The sequence below is a fragment of the Lygodium microphyllum genome, chromosome 26 (genome assembly GCF_053477565.2).
Source record: "Lygodium microphyllum isolate KBCC chromosome 26, Lygodium_microphyllum_v1.1.10, whole genome shotgun sequence".
Lineage (NCBI taxonomy): Eukaryota > Viridiplantae > Streptophyta > Polypodiopsida > Schizaeales > Lygodiaceae > Lygodium > Lygodium microphyllum.
This window is the reverse complement of record NC_141160.1, coordinates 108,803,511-108,818,046: the sequence shown is the minus strand read 5'-3', so window position 1 is coordinate 108,818,046 and position 14,536 is coordinate 108,803,511. Positions and strand designations below refer to the sequence as shown.

Sequence of the window (14,536 nt, the reverse complement as noted above, 5' to 3'; positions counted from 1 at the left end):
AGGACCAACTTCGACACATGTAGTCTGCTCTTCCAGAGGCACATCTTATAGGGACGGTACTCTACAAGCTTTCCTTGGAGTTTGATGGAGTAGCCAATGCTTTGAGGGTGCAGATATCCTTGACACCTGTGAGCTTTACCCATATGTCCTTTATGGTGTTTGAGCATGAGACATCTTTCCATCTACAGGGCAAGTTTCCGTCTCATTATACAGGCTCTATTGAGGCTCTTGTAGCTTCCGGGAGGGGTGACAAGAAGAAGCTGAAGGCCTAGTGTTATCACTATGGTAAGAAGGGACACTTATGAAAGGACTATAAAGAGTAAGTAGCTTCAAGGAAGGAGGAGGAGGAGGAGGAGGAGATGCAGCAAGATCCAGTCTCTTTTGTTGAGTCATTTTCTTCCTCAAACTCCGATTCAGATTCTTTGGCCTTGCCAAAGGCCAAGGCACGCAAGGTATCCTCGTCTTCCGATCAAGGGAAGGGCTTGGCTATTCCTTCCTCTGATGCTTTCTAGTATATGTGATGTGGTTATCCCTCATGACTCTCCATTGCTGGAGAGGGAGTGTGAGCGGGCGTTGAGATGGGGCAGTTGAGCCTCATCTATACGGGTATATAGGTGCATAGGTTCCAAGAGAGACATCCCTGATGTATCGATGGAAGTTTGACAGGTTTAAATCATGGAGCTGGGATTGACAGCTAGGTTCATGATGGGCTGGTATTTGACAAAGAGCGGGCTTGGCTCCTAGGTTGAGTATACATGAGGGGACATTTTGGTAGTCTAGCCAAAGGTGGGAAAGCCACAGCTACACATGTTTAGAGGCATTTTTGATGGGATGGTCTTGTATGCTACTGCAAGACATTGTTTATAGGCATTGAAAGCTGCTTTGTTTCTTCTCTATTTTCAGGAGTTGGTATGATTGAGATCGACATTAGCTTTCCTTCGAGGCACCTTGGTGGTGGCTTGTGTACCTATTGCTTGGGTATCCATGGTTCTACTCTAGTGGACATCGTTGTATGTACTATGATGGGACATTATCATTGTATATCGTATTGTATCAGATTAGTGATTACCCATGATTTGAGAGAGTGTTAGCAAATATGTGAGGTCATGTGTGAGTTTGTGTGTCTTAGATTGGGCTAGGCATGTGTTAAGATATTTTAGGCATTTTTAATGTACTTTATTTGTGGCATATTAGGGCATTTTATGCCAATCGACTAGTCGGCCAACATTTAATGTTGGTCAACCAATTGTTGTTTATGACATATTTATTACCTATATATTGTGCTCCTCCTCCTCAGTTATGGTATTCATCACTTAGATGTCTTAATTGGAGAGAGGAGCTAGTGTGAGTGCCCATGCAGCTAATGAATCACTTTTGTACAAGACTATCTCATATCTTGGTATATGGATTCCATTTTGGGAGTCTTCGTTTGAGTTCTCTTCTTTTGCAGTATTCTTTTATCTTTGCCTTGTGTTCAATAGTCTATATCAGCATATGTATATGCTTCCATTGTTGCATCCACTTCTGACAAAATGTTGGCCCTAATTTTAGGGTTTGGCAGGTTGAAGTGTTCAGTCGCATTTTTGAACACACTATAGTTGGTTGGAGGTTAACATTGAAGGTGACAAGGTTATTATGTACATGTGGATAAGTTGTGCTGCGAGAAATAGCTGAAATACAATCATTTATAACCAATTTCGAGCATACATCGATAATCTAAAGAATTACCAAAAGAGGCACTAAGCTTTGGGGCCAACAGGTGTCATGTGTGATGCAGAAGCACTCTAGCTCCAATTATGTGTGGATTTTTCTTACTGAATTTATTGTTGAACTGTGTCAAGTGTTTGCTAAATGTGGTCTATTGCCCTTTTGACTTCCAAAGACTGCTTTCACCTACAAAGGTGATGAAACTGCTTTGAACTCTCTTTTTTTTTGGGTATTTTAAAAAAAACTATAGTGCCCATGGGGAAAAGAAGGGATGGTTAGATCCAACATCAATGAAAGCTATCCCAATCACCTACCTTGGGTGCTAGTGATGAGAAAAATATAGAAGTATGTGATAAATGTTGCTCTAGAGGTCTTGCCATGGAGATTGCCTTATGAGTTGCCATGAATATGGTGGATCTTGGCTTTTTAAAATTTTTTTTTATAATGGGTGTTCGAAAAAAGTATGTGTGCCCATGGGGAAAGAAAGGGATGGTCGGATCTAACATCAATGAAAGCTGTTTCAACCACTCGTCTTGGGTGTCAATGATGAGGAAAGTATAGACGTATGTGGTGAATGTTGCTATAGAGGTCTTGCCATGGAGACTATCTTATGAGTTGCCATGAATATGGTAGATCCAAGTCGACCACTCTTTGATGAAGGGAAAATGGGTAAGTATGCATAGATTCATACTCACAAGAACAAAATATCAATGCATGGGGTAATGCAAGAGTCATGCTCAAAATAAAATGCTATGCAATAGTGCTACTTGGATAGTGCCCTCATAGGGGATTTGTTTACTTGTTCAAAGTTTCCTTTTATAATCATGATCATCAAGATGCAAACGGATGATGATACAAAGTGCAAGCATCACTGAAATAATGGTGACCAAAATCCTATAAGCATTAAGAGAAGAAGCCATCATCTCTTTGTGAAGATATGCTAGGATTTGCACTGAGGAAACACATGTACGACCAAGACTGAAACACAAAGACAGAGATAGAGATAAGCAAAACTCAAACCCTAAATGCAAAAGGCAAAACACAAAAACTTAAAACTCAAACATAGAGACAAACATAGAGAGAAGAAACCTTGAAGTGAATGAATGCTGTAAATGAATGTAAGAGTGCACAGAATGCCCAAGGGCAGAGTAGTGTAGTGTTGGAGAGTGATATTCATCGGAGACGGATCCCAACTGCTGTGACCACTAGTCGGAGTGTAGAAGACACCAAACACTGATCACCAGAGTGCTAGGGATTTAAAGCAACAATAAGAGAGGTGTTTGCTGATGTAGACTGCTTGTTGGATAGCAAAAACGTAGGTATTGTAGCAGTTGCTTAGTGGGAGAAATGACAGCAGCCTATCGCATTGCAATAGGTGCTGAAAACCTAGGTTGATCAGGTGCTATGATGACATAGCATACGGAGACTTCCAAACAACAAGGTAATAGTTGGAAATAGGCCGCCTAGGGTTGGATAGTGATGGGTTGTAGTCGATGATGGCTTGACAGTAGATGGTAGGTGGCTAATGATTGAAATCTATGTGGTAGAGAGAAACTTGCACAAAAGGATGAGATTGAATGCTTGTGCAGCTTGTCTATTTATAGATGTTGAAGGGTATTCCAAAAAATTAGTGTTTTGGGGGACCACTGAAACTCTCTCGAATTGCGCACTAAATTTGCATTATTCATTAATTAAGCGAGTTTTCGGGTTGTTTAAAAATGCTAATCAACTGTAAATCATGCTTTAGCTCAACACCCCCTCTCAAGTCCAAAATTGAGCCTAAAAGGAAAGGACGACAATGTTTATCCCAAGGCGTATCACCCCGAAGTAGCCAGAGCATTGGACAAAGGGTGCATGTTGGCTGCCCAGTGGCTTACCAAGACTACATAGGTGATGGTTATCTTACTGAAGGAGTCGAAGTAGTCACCCTAGAGAGGATAGGGTATCAGACAAAGAGTGCTTGTCAGCTACCTAGTGGCCTATCAAGGCGGATGGAACCACATTGAACTTTTTTTTTTTGGTGGAAAGTTAATTTTAGGGGTGGCAGCTGATTAAGTAATAGTGACCTAGAAGATGGGAGTAGGGATGGTACAGCCAACACATCACAAAACAATACAAGCTTACTCAACCACTCAAGGATGTCCATGATGAGGGAAAGGTGAAGAAGTATCGTGTGAAGAAGGATGGTGGTATAATCCGTCGATGGAAATAGCTCAAGATCCATCTAGTGGTGCTCTACACGATGGGATGCATAGTATGCTACATGTTGAAGAATGATCATGTAGTAGGTGCCACTTGGACAGTGTCCCTTGTGGAGAAATTGTTCACTTGTCCAAGCGTCCTAGTATAACGATGATGAAATCATGCAATGCATAGGGCAAGGTGCAACAGGGGGGAAAGGCCAATGTCGAAGACAAGTACCAAAACTTGTAGAATACCAAGAAGGGTAGGAATCCCTTCTCAACCTGGATGTCGATGTGGGAGGAGAAGCCTTTATGCTAGTAGAAAAGCAAAACTCCAAGTAGATGGAACCATGAAAGGAACGGCACACATCTCCTATCTCCAGCTCAAAAAGGATCGGTATAAGCCTACATGTTAGCCCTACACTAAAATACAAAACCTTGCAAAAGCGGTCAAAATCTACAAGCACAAATGTGAGTAGTAAGATGCTCTAAAAAACGGAACTAAAAATAAAACAAAGCAAAGTAGTGCAATGCAAGGAGTATGTAAGTATGCAACGGAAGTCTATAAAGAGAAAGGCTAAGTGTGGGGTCACCATCGCATACGAGGTGAGGAAGTGGTCCTAGAAGGTGCAGTGGATGTCCTAGGAATGGATGTGTAAAGTGCAATAGGTGAGTCACTAACAAACCAATTAGCCAATCCTTCAGGAGTAGTGAAGGAGATAGGCTATTGAGGCTGTTCGTACGCCACATATCCAATAGCCACTCGTGCGGATGGAGTAGATGGTGCAACAGTGGGAGACATAGCCCCACTGAGCTAGCCAGTTAGAGTGGAGGTAGTCACAACAGTTTGCTGTGGTTTTCTAGGAGGAAGATCGTGGGCCTTGGTAAGACACTCCTCGTCCACATGGCTTGCCGTCCTCTGGTAATGTGTGCAAAACCTATTTTTTAAATAAATTTGCTGCCAAAGGGGTTATGTTTCTTTATTTCCGTCCGAGGAAATGGTATCACCCTTGTTTTTGCTTGCCTTAGTATCTTGCGAGTTCTTGCCACTTTTCGTTTTTCCTCTCGAAGAAGAGGCAACCAGCCCTCGCCCCTCTGAATGGATGTGTATGGAGGACTTCTTGTGGACTTGATCATGCAGCCTCGCATAATGCAAGAAGTAACACTCGAACTCGTAGAAGGTTGATACTCTAGGTAGTGAGATAATGCGTTGAATAAAATTGAAGTATTTGTCGGGCAACTTGTTTAAGAAGGACGTAACCTGATCGTCGTCTGACTTTCGGAAGCCAGTAGTAGCAAACTCGATGAGTAATTGTCAATATTCGGCAAATATGACTTTCAAATCATCCCCTTCCTTAATGGAAAACTCTTGAAGCGCAAATTTGAGATTGATACGTTGTGATACATCGAGTGCAATCTGGAGCTGAATAGTGGTCAATGAAATGACTCCAACGCTTAGATGCGAGGGAAAAATGTTGTAATTGAGAGTGGAACTCAGGAAGCGACCCTTGCATTAACTCAACATTGACTGCGGCATTGTGGGTTCTCCATTGATGGATGTGATCAGGGTGAGCTAATCGAGGGTTTGGCATAGGCAACGACAAGATTCCAAAGTCCTTGAGATTTGAGCACTTGTTGCATGAAGTTACACCAATTGGTGAAATATGACTTGTTAAAACGAATCTTATCCATGAAGGCATTCTTGGCCGTTGCAACACGAGTGGTAGTGCTAAGAGATGGAGAAGGTATGTAATGGGGGTAGGGTGGATAGGGAGATAGAGTGGAGTAAACTTGGAAAGTAATCCCAGAGTGCCCACTATGCATAGGAGAAGTGTATATAGCGGATCCAAATGTGGGCAAGGGAAAATTGGGTATGGACATGGTAATTGCCTAAGGAGCTCATGGTGGAGGGATAGGGACACGGGGAGCAGAGGATGAAAAATTCCCACGTAGGAGTGACCCAAGGGATATGTGACGATAGTCCATAAGCAGAGGATGGATATCCTTGCGTTTGAAAGGTCGTATGTGGGGTTTGTGAGTGTCCGGGGATAGTGAGGGGGATGCCCATCACAATCGTCCCAGAGTGAAAGAATGGGGTAAACTGGGGTAGGTGGAAGGTACAATGTTAAAGGTGACATTCCCCCTAATGATGCACTAAGAGGTGAAGGGAGGGTAGGTAGATGGTGGGATGGAGAAAGAGAAAGTTTGAGGAGTGGAGATGGAAGATCCAACCCCTAGTATGCTGTGAGTGGAAGTGGAATGTAATCCAAGATTTTGGAATGAAGATGTGAGTAGATTAGAATGTGGAGAAGATAGTGGTGGGATGGGAGGGAGTTGAGAGGTGTGGTTTACTTGCTCAAATGAAATAGATATAGAGACATACATAATGAAGGGTATTTGCTTCGAGAGTCTCCTCTATTAAAGTTTATATATTGAAAACTATCCAGCTCCTGCACACCAAAAGGAGAAACAAGAGAGGGTTTTGGCTCATGCGACTTGAAAGGGTTATACAAACTTGACATAAGGCTAGACAGAGTAGTAGCACTCATTGGAGGATTGTAAACCGAACTAAATGTAAAGCGCTAGTACTTCTCAAACTCTTCATTTGTAAGATGACTAAAACGAGGAGAAAAAGGTGGTAAAGGTGAAGGTTTGTCTACCTCCTCGAGACCATAATGTCTTCTAAGAGCCTCCAATGGTGGAGAAGCTTGATAGGGCATCATAGGATCCGTAGAAGAAGGTGTCTCAGACATTATGAGTCAGGATAGAGTCGTGTGTGAGTCCCACACATAGACTAGCCACCTCAATCACAGTAGGATACTCTTTAGAAGAGCACCGGCTATGATACCATGTGAAGATATGCTAGGGTTTGCATTGAGGAAGCACAGCATATACGACCATGACTGAAACACAAAGACTCAAACAGAGACAAGCAAAACGCAAACCCTAAATGCGAAACGGAAATGCAAAAACTCAAAACTCAAACACATAGACAAAAACAGAGAGAAGAAACTCTAAAGTGAATGAATTCTCTAAATGAATGTAATAGCATATAGAATGTCCAAGGGTAGAGCAATATAGTGTCAAAGTGTGACGTCTATCGGAGACGGATCCCAAGTGCTGTGACCACTACTTGGAGTGTTGGAGTGCGGGAAACACCAAACGTTGATAACCAGAGTGTTAGGGAATTGGGGTGACAATAGGAGAGGTGTTTGTTGATGTAGATGACTGCTGGACAACAAAAACGCAGATATTGTAGTGGTCCCTTGGTGGGAGAGATGGCGTCCCTTGGTGGGAGAGATGGCAAGAACTTGACGCTTGGCACCAAATGCTGAAAACGTAGGCTGAATTAGGTGCTATGATGATATAGCAAATGGAGACTTCCAAACAACAAGGCAATGGTTGAAAACAAGCCGCCTAGGACTAGATAGTGATGGGCTGTAGTCGGTGCTAGACAATAGATGGTAGGTGGTTGATGGCTGAAATCTGCATGGTAGAGTGAGAAACCTGTACAAAAGAATGAGGTGGCACAATGTGACATTAATGTGACATTAAAAGTGATATTTAATGTCATGTTAAGGTCATAAATATGGAATGACATTAAAAGTGACATTTAATGTGACATTAAGGTAAATCTAGGGGAACATGCACGAGAATGACCGTCCGGGCTCTTGGGCGCCCGAACGGGGTTAAGGGGAGCCTAGAGAGTAAGAGAGTCCAAGATTAGTAGGACTCCAGAGAAGTGGACGGCTGGCAAAGGAATCCGAGTGAGAAGGGCCAGCAATGATCTAGGCGTGGTTGGGAGGAGAAGAATCACTTGTGCTCAGAGGTTTCATGGGTTTTCTCTCTGTCTTTTCGAAGTCATCTTTCATTGGTATCAGAGCCTATGGTTCAACGACCAGCTCTGTCGTCCGTCAGAGATCGTCAGTTGTTCGTTAGATAGTCAGTTGCTCGCCAGGTCGTCAACTTTTCGCAAGGTCGTGTGAGTATCAGGCGCCGTGAAAACGCGACGGGCCGTGAAGAAAAAGAAAAGTGAGACGTGCCAGGCGCTGTGAAAACGCGACGGGCCGTGAAGAGAAAGAAAAGTGAGGTGCCACGTCACATTAATGTGACACGTTACGGGCAGGGAAAAAGATTGGACGTGGAGTCGCGAGGACCAGACGAGGCGTGGGGTCGTGAGGATCAGGCGTGGGGTCACGAGGAAACGTGACTTTGTCACGACTGCTGTTGACGGGTAACTGCGGCTGTTGTGAGATGGACATGACTGCGACTGCTGTGAGAGGGACAGAAGAATGTCATACATGACTGAAGTCAGGAAATTGAATTTCCAGCATGACTGTTTTACTGCTCTAGTTTGGGAAGATAAAATTTGTTCATTACTCTTCGGGCTTCTTTCCAAACCAGCAACCACAGTCTGTCATTAAAAATCAGGGAAGTACTTTACTTTGTATGCAAATTTCTTATTTTTGCTTTCCAATTCCAGTGTATTAATGGCAGAAAAAGGGAAAGAAAGGGTAATGGAAAGCTCTAGTTCTGGGGATCAACCTATGGTAGATCCCCATGAACCAGAAATACAAGAGGAACAATGGGAAGAATTTTTTGCTACGCGAGAGCAATTCGACGATCTTACTGCTCGTGTGCAAACTCAGGGGGTTCAAATGGAATTTTTAACTCAAACACTTACAGAAATAAAATCTCAGTTAACTTTATTGTTGGAAAGAGATAAAAATAAGATAGAAATCTCAGATGTCCCATCTTCATCGAAAGATTTAGATGTGACTATGCGAGATCCTAAGGAACCCCAAACTTGCCATAAATCGAGGGATAATCCAGTTCTAAAGGATATGAAACCACCTCAATTTTACGGGGAGGAAAAAGATAGGAATAAAGACACAATCTTTAATTTCCTCCAAAAATGGGAAGATTTACATAAATTAAAAAATACCCCACCACATCTCCAAGCATTGGAGGCTAGTTTAACTTTGGGACCCAAAGCATATAAGTGGTGGCGAACTTTAAAAGAGGCGAATAAAATACTTGAAACTTGGGCTCAATTTGAATCCGTCTTTTTGAAAGAATTTCTTCCTGAAAATGAAATGGAAAGAAATTGGGAAGATTGGGATTATGTCAGACAAAAGGGAAGACCCCTGCTGACATATCTGGAGGAATATCGTGAGATAATCCTCAAACTGGAAGGAATAGATGAATTCCAAAAAACAAGAGGATTCATTAGGGGACTGGATAAAGCCTGTAAAAAGGAAGTCAAACGGAGTTTACCTAAGACGTTGGAAGAGGCAATTAAATTTGCATTAATTTATGAAGATAGTATGCGTCCAGGTACACTCACTAGTCTCACTGATACGGAGCCCAAGTCTAAGGAATTGGAAACCTCAAAATTTGTGGGCAAATTTAAAAGGAAAATGCCATTTTTTAAGGGTAAAAAACAACCTTTTGAAAAGAAACCATGTATGCGGCCAAAGTTAAGTCCTGATGACTTTGATAAGGCCAAAAAAGAAAAGTTGTGTTTTAATTGCCTATCCCCTAACCATGCTGCTTGGAATTGCCCTCAAAAGAAAAAGGGGGAAGACAAAGGAAAGGATAAGGACAAGGGCAAGGGAAAAGAAAAACAAATCCATGTAGTGCAGATCTTAGAATTAAAGGGCCATGAAAAGTATAAATCTTTTGAGGTCTTGCACATGGATGTACAACATAAGTGTTGTATGTCAACTTCTATGTGGCAGCCTACTTTTGGGCCACATGATTTACTTAGAGTACATGGATTGATAGCTGGAAAAAGGGTTAGAGTCATGATTGATGACTCTGCCACACATAATTTTATAAATTATGCACTTGTCAAAAAATTGAAACTTCCCCAACAAAACAGTGAGCATCAATATGTTGTTCGTATGATGCAAGGCCAAGACAATAAAATATGGGATACAATGGTATCCAATTTGGAAATTGAGATTCAAGGATATAAAGATAAGCTTGATTTCCAAATACTGAACATGGAAAGAGCTGATATTGCTCTAGGGAGGGAGTGGCTATGGGGATTGGAACCATCCTTAAAACGTAGCTATCACCATAATACACTGGAATTTGAAAGGGATGGTAAGACTTTTGTCATTCAAAGTGAACATGAAGTATCTGATAATCCTTTGCTGTGTTCTACTGAAGTTCAGAAGCTGATAAAGAAGGCAGTTTGTGAGGTATATATGCTATGGTCTCTTCCTGTACAGAATACTTTTACTTTCTGTAATATAAAGCAACAATTTTCTTATGTTTGTGAGTTGAATGTTAATAATGAATTGAATAGTTTGTTAGATGATTTTAAAGATGTGTTTCCTTCTGATTTACCACGTGGCCTTCCACCAGATAGGAGTGATATAAATCACCCAATTGATGTAAATAAGGATACACACCCAATTTCAAAACCACCGTATAGGTTAAGTGAAACACAGCATCAAGAAGTTGAAAGACAAATTAAGGATTACCTGGATAAAGGGTTTATTCAACCCAATAATTCACCTTGGGCTTCACCAATTTTGTTGGTAAAGAAAAAAGATGGTTCTATGCGACTTTGTGTTGACTATAGAGCACTTAATAAAATATCGGTGAAGAATAAATTTCCTATGCCCAGAATGGAAGATCTTTTTGATCAATTGCAAGGGGCAAAATTCTTCACAAAGATAGATTTAAGATCAGGCTATCACCAAGTAAGAATTAAGGCACAAGATGTTTCCAAGACGGCCTTTCGTACTAGATACGGGCATTATGATTTTTTGGTGATGCCTTTTGGTCTCACTAATGCACCAGCTACCTTTATGAAGCTGATGAATAGTGTTTTACGGCCCTATCTAGGACATTTTGTAGTAGTCTTCTTGGATGATATCTTGATCTTTAGTAAATCAAGAGAAGAACATTTGGAACACTTACACTTAGTATTCCAACTGTTAAGAACACATTCTCTTTATGCGAAGAAAACTAAATGTGAATTCTTTGCATAAGAGGTTAAATATCTGGGGCATATTATCTCGAAAGAGGGAATCAACATGGATCCAGAAAAAGTAAGGGCAATTATTGAATGGCCACCTCCAAGGAACCTGGAAGAGCTGCAGATCTTCCTAGGTTTATCTGGATTTTATCGTAGATTCATTCGAGATTATGCCAAAATCGCTGTTCCAATGACAGACCAACTTAAAGGGAAAGGGAAAAGTTTTAATTGGGGAACAGACCAAAATGAAAGTTTTCAAAAACTTAAGGTAGCTATTGCTACAGCTCCAGTACTATTAATAGTGGATCCCAACAAACCATTTGTGGTTGAAGCTGATGCGAGTGATAAGGCAATAGGCGCGGTCTTATTACAAGAAGGTCGACCAGTTGCTTTTGAAAGCAAGAAATTAGATCGTGCAAAACAGAATTATTCTGTTTATGAGAGGGAGCTGTATGCAATAGTACATGCAATGAAGAAATGAAGGCACTATTTGTATGGTGCCAAACTTTTGATTTTATCGGATCATGAAAGCATTAAGTGGCTTAATGATCAACCGGATTTACACGGGCGTAAAGCCAGATGGGCCGAACTCCTCCAAGAGTTCGACTATGAGATAAGATATAGAAAAGGAAAGTATAATATAGTAGCTGATGCACTCAGCAGAATGCCCATTATTAATGAATTGAGTTTTACTCAGTTCACTTCCAACTTGCTTGAATCTTTAAAAGGGAAATGCCAGGTTGATCCTGCATACTCTAACATATGGGAAGCAATAAAAAATGGGGATCCAAATGAAAGTGCTTCTACTGAGGAGGGAATATCTGAGGATGTTCAACAAGGAAATGGAGCATCAGGGGTTGCTCAAACTGGATTCAAGTGGAAGAATTTTCCCATTGATAATGGTTATTTACTCTACAAGGGTAGGGTATGTGTCCCGAAAGATACAGTAATAAGGCGCCAGATACTCTTTGAGTGTCATGATACCCCTAGTGCGGGACATCCAGGAGTTAATAAGACTTGTAGTCTTATTAAAAGGCAGTTCTATTGGCCTGGAATGAATAAGGACGTCCTTGACTATGTGGTCAAATGTAATAAATGCCAAGTTAATAAAGCTGAAAGATTAAAAATGGGAGGACTTCTCCATCCATTAGAAATCCCTTCGGGAAAATGGGAGAGTATCTCCATGGACTTTATTGTTGCTTTACCTAGAACACAGAGGGGGCACGACTCTGTGTGGGTGATTGTGGATAGGTTAACCAAAATGGCTAGGTTTATTCCAACTTCAACTGATGTTAAAACACCAGAATTGGCTAGATTGTTCGTAGAGAACATATACCGATTGTATGGCCTTCCGGCAAATATAGTTTCTGATCGGGATAGAAAATTTGATAGCCATTTTTGGCGTGCGGTATTTAGGAAATTGGATACTAAACTTAGCATGAGTACGGCGGATCATCCGCAAACAGATGGGCAAACTGAAAGGGTTAACCAAATTCTTGAAGATATGCTTAGGGCATATGTAAGTAAAAGGCAAACTAATTATTTATGTTAATGTATGGGTTTCAGCCCAGAGCTCCTTTTGCAGTAGGACTGCATAAGGAAAAGGTTCAGGCAGCTAAAGACTTTTTGGAGGATATGAATAGTATGTTAAAATTTGCTCAAGAAAATATTAAAAAAGCTCAAAATCGAGCTAGAGCATATGCAGATTCTCACCGAAGAGACATCTCCTTTGAAGAAGGAGAATTGGTCTATCTTAAGGTGCCTGAACAAACTAAAACTATGAAAAAGGGACAATGTCCAAAGCTTTCACCAAGGTATTGTGGTCCTTTCATAATACTTAAAAGGGTGGGAGAATTGGCTTACAAGCTCCAACTACCTGCTGGTAGTAAAATACATCCAGTTTTTCATATAAGTAAATTAAGGAAGAAGCTGGGTGATTTGGATAATTTAATCTTAAATGATGATATTGAAGAGCTATTCAATGACCAATCTAATCCACATGAACCAGAAAAATATTAAATGTTTGTAATAGACGAACAAGGAATACTATTTATCAGGAATGTTTGGTTAAGTGGAAAGATTGTTCAGAAGAAAGCTCAACATGGGAGCGAGTAAGTACTTTAAAGAAAAGGTTTCCCGATTTACAATTAGACCTTCCAAGTATCGTTTTCGAGGACGAAACCGATTCCTAAGGGGAAGGAAATGTGACATTAAAAGTGATATTTAATGTCACGTTAAGGTCATAAATATGGAATGACATTAAAAGTGACATTTAATGTGACATTAAGGTAAATCTAGGGGAACATGTACGAGAATGACCGTCCGGGCTCTTGGGCGCCCGAACGGGGTTAAGGGGAGCCTAGAGAGTAAGAGAGTCCAAGATTAGTAGGACTCCAGAGAAGTGGACGGCTGGCAAAGGAATCCGAGTGAGAAGGGCCAGCAATGATCTAGGCGTGGTTGGGAGGAGAAGAATCACTCGTGCTCAGAGGTTTCATGGGTTTTCTCTCTGTCTTTTCGAAGTCATCTTTCACACAAGATGCTGAAAACGCAGGCTGATCAGGTGCTATGATGACGCAACAGATGGAGACCTCCAAACAGCAAGGTGATGGCTGAAAACAGGCCATCTAGTTTTGGATAGTGATGGGCTACAGTTAGTGATGGCTGAACAGCCGATGGTAGGTGGCAGATGGTTGAAATTTGCATGGTAGAGTGAGAAAACTGCCTAAAAGGATGAGGTTGAATGTTGGGTAGCCTGTCTATTTATAGATGTTGAACGGTGCCCCAAAAAATTAGGGTTTTCGGTAACCATTGAAACTCTATCAAACCGTGCACCATATTTTTGTTTTCATTAATTAAGCATGATTTGGGGTGGTTGTTACAAAATGTAAGTCGGCTGTAAAGCGTGTTTTAGCTCAACACTCTCACCGTTGGATGGTGGAATGGAAAGCTATAGGGAGCCCCTCTCCCCTATAGGCTGAAGTAGAAGGGGAGGGAGCACCCATGCCAATCCGTGGAAGCAAGTTTTGAAGGAACAGTCAGTTGGCCAGCTTGGTCAAAATGCTTGCAAAGTTATTTGATGAATGTATAAACTCTAGGTGTATGGTGTCTAGCTCCATTTACTCTTTGGTAAAATGGTAGTGCACACCAACATGTTTGGTCTTTAGATTGATGCTGGGGTTACTAGTTGATATCGTCATAAAGCCAATCATGTGCTTGATGTAAATAGTAGATGGACGAGAGCCATGCATTTGAAAGGCTTACGAGGGGTGGATCACACGATTGAGAAGCTAGGACAACTTGGTTTGGATGATACAAAGTATTAAGAAGTCCGAGATTTATGTGAGGCAAGATGGAAGGTTGGGGCATAGTGCTCTCTAGGTTGGTTCCATTGATACTAAGAGAAGATTAGTGAAAGATCAGCTTGCTTTTTATAGAAACAAGTTGGGAAGGTTTGGGTGTGTTGATGCACAAATAGATCGGTTTAAGATTGGGGTTGCCTTGTGGTGGGAAGATTATGGGCATGTATACTTGAGCTTCAAATATTGGTAGTGCAGATTTTGTCTCAAGGTACAAGCTCCTCTCACATTGAGCAACTATGGAGTGTATTTGGGCATGTTGCATCTAAAAAGAGGAATAGATTTGGGACAAAACA

At 41.3% G+C, this 14,536-nt stretch overlaps 1 protein-coding gene across 2 annotated transcripts in view; it reads left to right on the top strand.

Annotated features, from left to right (window-relative positions):
• Positions 1-14,536, top strand: part of LOC148013661 (uncharacterized) — a 46,862-nt gene that overhangs the window by 9,743 nt on the left and 22,583 nt on the right. The window lies entirely within an intron of this gene.